Source organism: Chaetura pelagica, unplaced genomic scaffold (genome assembly GCF_000747805.2).
Source record: "Chaetura pelagica isolate M959 unplaced genomic scaffold, ChaPel_1.0 scaffold346, whole genome shotgun sequence".
In the NCBI taxonomy this organism is placed as follows: domain Eukaryota; kingdom Metazoa; phylum Chordata; class Aves; order Apodiformes; family Apodidae; genus Chaetura; species Chaetura pelagica.
In genome coordinates, this window is record NW_009953797.1 from 1041273 (window position 1) to 1051173 (window position 9901).

Genomic DNA, 9901 nt, shown 5'->3' on the forward strand with positions numbered 1-9901 from the left:
TTGAGGATGGGGCAGCCTGCAGACAGGCAAGGCCAGCAGGGTCTGGGTGAGGCGGATGGGAAGTGTGTACCTGCGTGTGTCTGTTTTCTGTCAGCGGCTGGCAGGATCACACAAGGTGCAAACTGGTGGCGATAAATTGCGCAGAATAAATGTCTCCCTGGGGGACATGGTTGTGCCTGGGGCGGCGGAGGGGGCGGGGGAGGACTGGGCCTGACATGGCTGTGTCAGGGGTATCTGCTGTCACTGTGGACCTCTGGGAGATGCTGTGTGAGGTTTGTGATGTTGGAAGACGTGGTGTGCTGGCTCTCTGCAGGGGATCACTTGGAGCAGGGTGGGTTCAAAGTGGGCTCAAAGAGCCAGGGCCAGGGCAGCCCCACCTGTGGGAATGCTGGCCTGGGAGCAGCGGCAGAGCTGCCAGGACACTGTGTGTGCTGGCAAGGGGCTGCCAGGAGAGCTGGGTTCTGGGGAGGTGGGCTGGGCCAGCTCTTGGGTGCAGTGGCTTCTGAGCCTGATCTGATTTGGGAACGTTCTTTTATTATTTACCTTATGTAATATTTACTTACAGACTTCCTCAGATGCTGAGGAAGTCAGTCATGATGAACTGCTACAAGGCTTAGAAACAGTACTTAATATCAGGAAATACCAGGTTTTATGACAGAAGAGGGACGTAAAGCACTGGAAATGTAAAAGAGAAGGGTGGCTTCAGTTCAGGTGCAAAGAAGGCATTTGAATTCTTAAAATGACATTGAGTGTCAACATTAATACTTCTCTGCACTTGACAGCCTTAGAAACTCCTTTTCTATAATTTAAGCCATTTAAGATCATAAACAGTTATTCTCAGTACTGCTGAGGCCAGTGTCACACTTGTATCATAATTTTGGTCTTTGATGTCTGTCATATATCAGAAGGCAAACACAATTTCATGCGTATCAGGAATACCTCAACTGCTTAAGAAATCAAAATTAGTTACAGAATACTTTTAAAGTTCCTCTTCTTCCTTATAGCTGTAGACATTTACTATAAGTGAAGATGTTCTAGTTGAGGATTAGGAGGTGATTGTTGGAGAAACAGGACAGTCGCTTCAAATTGCATCTCTAACAAATGATGTAGTTTATAACCTCTTGTCATACTGTGGGCAGATCATCAGTAGTACTGTGGGCTCTGCGAATCTAAGGTGAAAAGGTCAAATTTCGTTTTGAAAAAATGATTATTTTTTTTTTAAATGAGCCTTATGCAGCTTAGCTCATGTTTCTCTGTTACCATTCATCGAATGGTCTGGATTTTGTCCCAGTGATAGAGCAAGAGATGCTGCTTTGCCTCAGCAATTTTGTTTTTTAACTAGAAGGAAAATATCTCCTACAGTGTTAAAACTTATTTCAAGCTAAGCTACATACACTGATATAAGATAGGATCAAAATGGCTCTTTTATCTTAATTTGCTCTGCTTGAACAGTAAAATTGTGTGTGCAACAAGTGCACCACATTGTACTCAGTCTAATGTTTTAAAATTAATTGGGGGCAGAAGAGGCAAGGACAGTGATAAGTCTGTTTTGCTGGATGATTATCAAGCCACAGTTGTTTCAAAGAGGTAGAATCCTTTTGAAAACCTGACTGTGCTGAAAATCGTACAAAAGTCTACAGCAGTTCTCTGCAGATTTATCCCTTGCTTTTTTCTCCACCCCCATCAAAACAAAGTTCTACATCTTAGCATGAAATCATCAGGGATATAGTGGTGCTGCTGTTATTGATGGTATGTTATTTTGTGAGATGATGTTTCATCAGTGTGTAAAATAAGGCCACTGTCTTGCAAATGTTTTCAACTCCTTATTTTTGTACACAAATCCCTTCAGAGACAATAGAAGAGCTTAGCAAGTGTGGTCCAGTACATGTCTAAGCACTTACAGAATTAGTACTGAAGTGATTAATATGCAAGATGAACAAAACAGATCAAGAAGGTGAAAGTTCAGTGTGGAAAGATCAATACAAGAAGAAATATATTTATGCTAATAAATATGTCATACATCTGAAGCAATGTTGCATGGGAAAAAGACCAGGAGACTAACAGTAAGATTTGAGAAGTGAAATTACCAGAAGTTTTGAGAAACCACTAATCCTTAACTACTTTACAAACACCAAATTTCATTAGTAGTGTTATGTTTTCAAACTGTAATGTGATGGAACATTTAAGGTGCAAGTTTGGCAAACTATTTTTAGTTGTGAGCAAGCTAGAACTGGAAGTGTTGGTCTGTATTTTTTTGTTGTTGTTGTTCTCTTGGGTTTAGTGCTGCTTAGAGATGAAAGAATAATGAACTTGGTGCTAAAAGTATTAAACACTGAGGATAACTTGGGAGGAGGGGGGGCAGTGTTAGGACAGGGAGCTAACTGGTTTACTCAGATAAAACATCAAAAATAATAAAAAAGCTGTGTGGCCAGCCTACCAGAGGAATTAACTGAGAAGGAAAAGGATGCATTGCAAGTTGAAATACTAGGTTTTGAACACTGGATATAATGAAAACTTCCTTATTAATTTTGATAGGTTATTTATCATACCTGCAAATGCCTCCTTCCTTCTTGTTATTCCTCTTATTTTCATTTGCTTTTTGGTGTGGAAGTCTTCATTTTGAAATGGCAGTCATACAAAGACTGGATGATACCTTTGTCATAGAACTATGGAATTAATTTTAGACTTCAATCTTTTGCCCTAAAAAGATTGTAACAGCTACAATATTTTGAAAAATAGATTTAACAGTAAAGACTCAATGTATCATCATGCAGTTCTGAGAAGGAAATAATAACTAACAATGGTTTCTGCTGGAAATATGGATATGCCATTATATGCTGGTATGCTGATACAGTATGTGGACTCGCTTTATGACTGTTATATCACTTATGTACGTAGCAATAAAGGAAGCTATTTTCCTTGCTGTGAATTGCATGTTTACAAGCACAATACAATAATGCAGATGACTGATGGCTTGGACACAGCTTTTGTTAGCTGTTGCTAAAAAAAGCCAAAAGAGCAAAATGAAGCCCAGTCTGATTCAGATGCTTACTCTCACAGCTGATAGGGGCTATGAGATCTTTATGCCACCATTTAGCAAGCTATAGATTCAACCACAGAGTTGAACCAGCTATGGGCCAGGCTCCCTTAAGACTGATAAAAATCAGATAAGTTCTTCACCTAACAGTAGGTTACAAGTTGGGCAGCTATAAGCTTGTTTCTACCACCAAAGATGAACAGAAGTGTTGTGATCTAAGGTAAGGGGGCTTCTTTGTGCTTCCTAATTGATGCCACAACTGTTAATGACCACGCCAAGGCAAAGGCTGGTTACAAACTGAAGCCTGATAAAATTGGAAATCTTGCTGAAAACAAAGAACAAAGCCAAAAACCCCATACAAGCCTCCCCCACCCAGACAACAAAAAAAACCCCAAACCAAACAACAGAGACCCCACCCCAAAACCAAACAACAAAGCAACCACAAAAAAACACACAAAACAAAACAAAAAACTGGAAAGATTGAATTTTGAAAAAGTATTTTTGCCTGGAACAAGATATGAAATATTGAAAATAAATACTAAAGTTTATCAGTTTGTTGTCGACACAACTGATAAAGCAGCTCTACAATCAGCAGAACTGATTAAGTTAGATTTTCATATGGAGTATATATTGTGGTTAAAATTTTCTAGTAACAACAAAAGCTTCTGTTTGGAGTATCAGTAATGGCTCTACTTCACATGGACTCCAGGATCTGCCTGTCCTGAACTGGGCTCTCATTACCGCCTTTCAGGAGGTAATTGATAGCAATTACCTCTTTTGGTGGCCATAGTTCCATGAAATGTGTAGGTATTTAACCTTTGTGATTTCTCTTATGTTGTCAGATTTAACTGAAATTTGCCATTGGATTAAAAATTACTAAAAAGCACTAACTGAGAAATGTATTCTCATGCACAGTGTGAGTTCTTTTGCCTTGTTTCTATAGGGTAACACCAGACTTCAGACTGTTAATGAACTGCAGATCAGGACAGCTGGTTTGGGTGAAGCTGGGAGCTCCAACACAGCTCAGGTGGTTGCTCCCTGGGGCAAGTTTTCCCCTCTCTGAATTGCACCCTGACACCAACAGGATGCTGCTTGCTCTCTCAGGGCAGCATGCATCCTTGTTTCCTTGCATCCTTCTATCCTGCCTTGCTGTGGAGTGACTGAATGCACTTGATTTCTCTCATCTCTTGTATTTTTTAATGACTAGGCAAATAGCTACAGTATTTATAGCAATATTCTGCAGCAGGTAACTTAAGGTGCTGAAAATAACAGGCTCCATTGTAACCAGAATCATCAATACCCAGGACCTCTTCCAAATCCTCTGCGTAGAGGGGAATACATAATAGGATGTAAATTGTTCCAAACACAATTCCTACAGGCTTTGTAATTCTGGTGCAATTTGACAGTTTCCAATTTTGTCTGCAGGAAGAGCTTGTTGAGGTACTTTGTTTTTGTGAAGATCCCAGGGAATGGCAGCTGTACAATGTTGCTTGACATACTTAAGCATAATGAAGCGTTGACTGGAGTGTTGCAGTGACAAGGACAGAGCAGTCAGCTGTACTGTGTCTGTTCCTGTCTGGAAAGGCCATTCCAGTTTGCGACCTACTTCTCCTTCCAGAAAAGCAGAAACTACTGCTGTAAAAGCTGCCATGTTCTTTCAAAGTCCAAACTGGTTCTCCTATGGTGGAGTGTGTGTATTCTGTCCAATGAAGATGGCTGCTGCTGGCGTATCATGGGGGTGAGGAAAAAAGAAAAAGTTGGATTTGTTCTTGTTTGTGTTTGTTTGTTTGTTTGTTTTTTCCTCTGAAAACAAACCAAAACCACAAATGCCAAACACCCCAAAAACCAAAACCCAACAACAAATCCGTAATCTTCAGCTGTTCCTAGACCATTTTGCTCTGGCAGTTCTATACAACAACATTGTTTTGTGAGAAGTGAGTAGACACATGGGATGACATTAATGAGCTGGACAGAAGCCACGTGTGCTGGTCAGGTGAACATGGACACAAACTTGCTTTTGCACTGCAGATGAATGTGTTGAGCCACAGCAATTTGTCTGATCCTGGTTCTGAACAACAGAGAGAACTGCAGAAACTCCTGCTCTTTCTGTGTGTAGTACCTTTTGGGATTGTGTTTTATGGGACCAGATGGTGATTTTCTATGGTGAAGAGTGTGATGAGAGAAAAAAATAATTCTACATAAGCACCTTTAAACTATGTACATGAAAAATGTGTATGCCAAGGAAGGATGAGCAACTGAAAGGTGAAGTCTTTATAAGGCTGGGGGATAGCTGAGCTAGCAGTTCAACTTGAGACCTAGGTCCTGATTTGGTAAACAAAGATTTGCTTAACATTAATTCTCTCTTAGGATTTTTATTGTTTTGCTCGTTAAAAATACACTGAAATGTTTTGATGGACCAGGGATCTGGATAAGAAATCATGGACTCAATGCCTAACTTGGTGTTGAGGTTGTTACTGCAATCTGATGGGGCTCAACAGTTGCCAGTACAGCTTGGACAAATGGGAGAAAACAAGGCCTACATATTTTTAAGTGTAGGGTAAGGCTCTCAAGTTTATGAAACATCTGTGCATTTCATAATCGCATTTAGACCACCTCCAGGGCCACATGAAGCAGTACATTTAGTAACCAAAAGGAACGACAAGAGTTCAGTTATCCTTATTATAGACACAGTAGATGGTAAGAGTTGAATCTATGATGACTGGTTCTTTTAAAAACAAAGCTGTGTTTTGATAACCTAGACATTTCCTATTAACCCTGCAAAGCTTACTGAAGTGAAAAATAATTGTTATAAAGTACTTATCTCTTATTTCAATCTAGCATATGAAAAATTAATTTTGAATCGCTTTTATTGTTTCAGACAAATCACAGATCAGGTTTAAGTAGGAGAATCAGAAATTAATTAACTTGATTAACATGAAAATATGCATAGACAGTGTTAAAGTACTTGGGTTTTGGCCTCCAGCAAAAACTTTCAGTCTTTTTGTTTGAGAAATGTTCTGCCTTAGGGTCTGGATGACTCATAGACTCACAGTAAAATGCATGAGCCTTTCACCTTAAGTCACTGGTTCCAGTATTACTGAGGTCAGTAGTAAGTGAAAGTCATATTTTCTCATGTATGCTCAGTGACCTGAAATATTCTGAAGACCAGAGCCAGCAAATGACTGAGATGTCTAGAAACTGGTGACTTGTAGGCCTAGACTTTAAACACTTGGCCTTCTGAGGAGAGGTCAGCTGTGCTATCTGTGGCTCTCAGAACAGGGCATAGGTAGAACTGGGTGCCTCAGGACATGGTTCTGTGGGCCAATGTAGAGAGACAAGTGTGCACAAACTTGCTCAGAAATAAGAACCTACCACTAACAAGTAGGATCTATTGGTGGGGATGGTGTTGCTCAGTTTTTGTCCCTTGCCAGGGGTCTGGTGCCTGGCTGCAGTATCAGTTTAACTCTTTTCTAATAATAAAATGGGTCACCTCTGCTAGCTGAGCTCTGAGTAGTTTTTTCAATATTCTGAGGCTTATGTCCCATAGATTACCAAATTCCTTCCTGGAATGGCTTCAAAAAGAAGTCAGTCTGCTCATTTTCTCCAATTATACTCAGTTGCCTAACACATGTCCTGAGATTAACACAAACATGCTGTGAGTTATGGGTTTGCAGTCCCTCAGCCAGGGTAGAGAACTGAACCAGGGTCACTTTTTTTTTTTTAATTCCCAAATGGACTGTTCTAGCAGCTATGAAGACTAGATTCTAGCTAGAGGATATAGTTCGTGCTTGCCTTCTTGCCCCTCCACCTGGGCTGTTATAATAAAATGTTAATGTTGCATCTAGATTTTTAGAATTAGCCAAGAATTTCTATAGTAATAATAAACCATTAAGAGGTGATCACAACATTAGGGTTTGAATTTCCAACTTCTTCTGGAAAGCAGCTTTGTGACAGACGTATTCCTGGAATCTTAGGTTAATCTTCCCACCAGGTTTTGTGCTAAATAAACTTCAGCATGCACACGTGTTGCATGTGAGCACATGTTCACTAATCCCATTTCTAACAGCTCTATGTCAAATTGCATAAAGTTAAAAATATTTTCACATGACTTTCCAAGCAAAATCTCTTGACAACTATTGGAGATGTGTCAGCCCCTTTTAAGGAATAGTAATAAGTTTTATTTGTTGCTGAAAGCCAAAAAAAGACAATTGCACTTTGTCCATCAGTGCTTTTTCTGGATACTCTTTGTCATTCCTAAATACACTGTTTGGGCCATTATATGTCTTCAGGTCAGTTGTGATTGTTGAGGGAACTGCTTGCTGCTCAACAGTTTCAGGTCACTCATGGAGTCATTTATCAAGGTGGCTGAGGCCTGTACTGCTCACTGCTCTTCTGAGTCTCCCAAAGACTGAGAGTCTGCTTCTCAACTAAAACTCTGGTCTGGAAAAGAAATAATGGCTACTGACTTCCTGGCGGTAGTAATTTAATGATTCTTTGAGGAAATTGGTGGCTAGCTAAGGAGGAGATAAATTAACCATTTGTCCTTCTGTCTTTCAGGTAAAGGGGCTATTGATCATTTGCTAATAGTCTCTTTGGACCAAATAAAAGATTTGAACTGTAGCGCTCTACTAAAATGGCACTTCAGCCTGCCATGTAATGACAGAAATGGGAAAGGATATGAACAAAAAGATTGTTTTTTTTACAAAGCAGAGAGGGAATGCATCCTTTAGAAAGCAGTTTTCCTTAAGTTTTCTTCCCCAGCTGATACAGCATTACAGCAGACATCTGATATAGGATTGCTCAGCCCTGTAAGAAGGTTTAAAAAGCATTCTCTAAACATGCATTAATTATTTTTCTTTTTTCCTAGGCAAAATTATGAGTTTGTTTTCAATCCAAAGCTGTTTTGATTTTTGTTCCCTTTTGCTTTGTAGTCTAAGGGCTTTTTTGATTGTGTATTTTTCAAATAATTTCAGTTATGCAATAGGAGAGGTTGCTCTTGGTTGCTGTTTGGACAGTATGTCTCAAAGCTGCAGGAAGTCTCCATTAAAGCTGAGTGTTGCTAAACCTTTCCCCTCCCAGGAAACTTCTGTTCCTCTGAACAAGCCCTTTCAGAATATGCAACATACACTACAAAGCAGACTTTCTGGTCTGGAGCAGAAAGACTTACAGTAAGGCTTCATTTTAGACCTAAATGTAGGGCAAGGATCAACAATTGTAGCCAGGGCATTTTCAAGGCAGATATTCACAGACCTACTCTTACACTGTATGATTTTACTTGCCATTAAATTAGATCAATACTTGGCTTCTTTCCTGATGTACTATCACAGTCTGCTGAAAAGATCTTTTCTGTGATCCGTAATTAGTTTTGCTGCTATTCCAATACTAATCACTGCTGAGTATAAGCCAGCTAAGAGATAGAGGGGAGTGGGGTAGTCTGAGTTGGGAGCAGTTCAAGTCCAAAGAGTTTGTCCCAAGTTCTTAGGTTTTGTCTCTATATCTCATATTCAAGATTGTAGAGCTGTGTGGTGAGAGAGGAATTAATGGAGTTTGTTTAAAAGAAAAGTCACTTTGAGTAACATCATTTTCATTTTGGTTTGAGACGGATGCAAAATGGTACAAGCTGAAAAATGATGGGGGGGAAGAGGGAGATTTTTTAAATAATAGTAAGTGAATCTGCAAGTAAGGTACTTTATTCAGGGTAGGGAAGAGACAGTGCTCCCTTACAGTGCTTGTGTGTGTTGTTTCTTCATACAATGGTGCTGTTGGGAAACAGGACTGCTGGGACTTGCAAAGTACCTCTTCTCCTCCCTCTATCTTACCTTTTTTCCACCCTTCAGGACAAAATTTCTTCCCTTTATTCCTTCACATTTTTTCAGTGAAAACAGGTGCTGTAGACTTGCACGTCTGTTTTTTTTTATATACAACAGGATTTTTGCAACAGCTTCCAGGCATACAAGTTACTTTTCTTGTTTGGGAAGGATATTGTCGGTCAATGCTAATCACTGTATATTTCATGCAATTTCTCTTAAGTGTAAGTTACAAGCTTTTAAAACAAAGTTGTCTTGTTTGTTATTGATAACATTAATTTCATAAGTGGCTTGCTTAGATGTATGAAGGCAGTTATTAGTAATTAAATATTGGTGTCTAACAGCATGCTGAGTGTCTGCAAGTACAAAGGAGCTAGATATGGTCTTCAGGGTGTTCTCTCAAATATTGCTGGTGTGTTGAGCTCACAATTACCATCTTATTATGGTAATAATGTTGAAAGTACTGTTTAGACATTTAAATGGTATAAAACAACATGTGATTGCATATTAATTAGATATCAATTACAAGCAAGCATGGACTGACAAGCATGGTAACTGATAGCTTCCTTTTGTTATGCCAATTAAATGGCTGAATATATCTTGGAAGGAATTATAAATCATTAGAAAATCACTAACATGTTTGGCAGCCTGTCAAATGATCTGTAAATGTAGAGGCTTCTGGCCATTTTTGGGGAACTTGGAGGATTTTCTCACAAACTGAGTCTATCTTTAGCTTAGAAACTTTAAATAACCAAATACTCAACTTCTCAAGAGTTGTGTTTTTCCTAAGTAGCAAAATAATTTGATCAAATGGAGGTATAAATACTTACTGATTTGAGTTAAATGCAGTAAAGCTAGATAATTCACAAGATCTTACCCAGCTTTGCTAGCAGACACCCTATCTTAGAGTCATGGTTTAATCTATGTAATATGGATATTTTCCAAAGCACTGATTTACATTTTTCCATGTAAATGAATTTTTCTATGTTAAATAGATTAATGGCAAATAATGACTGGTGTCTTAGAGAGTACAACCATAGGACTTGGATGAGAGCAG